Raw genomic sequence first — 2,062 nt, 5'->3', positions numbered from 1 at the left:
AGGCTGAGGCAGAAGGATTGAGAGTTCAAAGCCAGCCTCCGCAAAATCGAGGCACTAAGCAACTCAGTGAGACCCTGTCTCTAAATAAAATATAAAATAGGGCTGGGGATGTGGCTCAGTGGTCGAGTGCCCCTGAGTTCAATCCCTGGTACCAAAAGATAAACAAACAAACAAACAAAAACAGATGTATTTTATTTTCTACACAGACTTTTACTGCTTTTGTTTTGTTTTGCTTTTGTGTGTAGTTTTAGATGGACAGAATGCCTTTATTTATTTTATTTTATTTTTTGGGTACTGGGGACTGAACTCAGGTGCACTTGGCCACTGAGCCACATCCCTAGCCCTATTTTGTATCTTATTTAAAGACAGGGCCTCAATGAGTTGCTTAGTGACTCAATTTTGCTGAGGCTGGCTTTGAACTCTTGATCCTCCTGCCTCAGCCTCCCGAGCTGCTGTGATAACAGGTGTGTGCCACCGTGCCCAGCAGAATGCCTTTATTTTATTTGTTTATTTTATTGTTCAATCCTCATAACCCAGTGCCTCACACATGCTAGGCAAGCTCTCTGCACAGAGCTACAGCCCCAGCCCTCTTTTTTTTTTTTTTTTAATTTTAAAAACTCAACTTTATTGTGCAATGTAATGACATGCATCCCTGTTAAGGGACTGGTTAGATGAGTTTTCAGAGTACTGTTTGTCCATGTAGCCACTATCACAATTGAAACAAAACATATTCATCACTCCTGAAGCTTTGTTCAGGTTAATTAACTTATTTTTATCTTTGTATTTTGAAATAATCACAAATTTACAGGAAATTACAAAGATGGTACAGAGAGAGCCCACATACCCTTCACCCTTCACCCAGCTTCATCCAATGGTAACATCTTACATAATTATGGGACAATATCAAAAGCAGCAAATTTACCCACGACAATGTGAACAAATAATTCTGTCACTTTATCACCTGGAGATTCTTGTAACCACCACTGCCAACAAGATACATCACCACTAAGATCTCCCTCCTTCAACCTCTTTATAGCCATGCTCCTCTCCCCGGCCAGCCCTTGGCAACCACTACTAGTCTATTTTTCATCTTTATAATTTTGTCATTTAGAGAAAGTCATGTAAACAGAATTATACTGTAAATGCCCCTTTGAGGTGGCTCTTTTCACTCAGCCCTTGAGAGCGAACTAAGCTGTTGCTGCATCTTCTGTTCCTTTGATTGGCTGAGAAGGATCCCAGGGTGTATTTGTTTCCTAGAACTGACATAACAAATTGCCACAAACTTGGCGGCCTAAAAGAACAAATGTTTATTCTCTTATACTTCTGGAGGTCAGAAGTCTGAAATCAAGAGGTCAGCAGGGCCTCACTCCCTCCTAAGGCTCTGGGGGAGAATGCTTCCGCCTCTTCCAGCTCCTGTTGGCTTCAGCTCTTCTTTAGCTTGTAGCCACATAATGCTTTTTCAATATTTATTTATTTATTTATTTGCAGTACTAGGGATTGAAGATCAAACTCAAGGCTTTGCTATGCTAGGCAAGTACTCTATTGCTGAACTACATCCACAGCATTTTTTTTTTTTGGGGGGGTACTGGGGGCTGAAACCAGGAGTGCTCAGTCACTGAGCCACATCCCCAGCCCTTTTTTATATTTCATTTTGAGACAGTCTCACTAAGGTTTTTAGGGTTTTGTTAAATTGCTCAGGCTGGCTTTGAACTCATGATCCTTCTGCCTCAGCCTCCAGAGCTGCTGGGATTTAGGCATGCACCACCACAGCTGGGGTTCCTTTTCTTTTTTCTTATTTATTTATTTTTATTTTTATTTATTTATTTACTTATTTTGAGGATTGCCCAGGTTGGCCTCAAACAATCCTCTTGCTTCAGCCTCCAAGTTGTTCGAATTATAGGTGTGTGCCACCATGTTTGGCAAACCTATGTTTCCTGTTGAGTTAATTTTTGTATAAAGCATGAAGTTTAGATTGGTTGCATGTTTTTTTTTAAATCGTTTTTCAATTTAAGAATATTCTTTGGGTTAAAAGTCTCTGTATTAATCTGTTTTCCAGATAAAA

Source organism: Marmota flaviventris, chromosome 10, assembly GCF_047511675.1.
Source record: "Marmota flaviventris isolate mMarFla1 chromosome 10, mMarFla1.hap1, whole genome shotgun sequence".
NCBI classification, from domain to species: Eukaryota; Metazoa; Chordata; class Mammalia; order Rodentia; family Sciuridae; genus Marmota; species Marmota flaviventris.
This window is presented reverse-complemented; position numbering follows the sequence as displayed.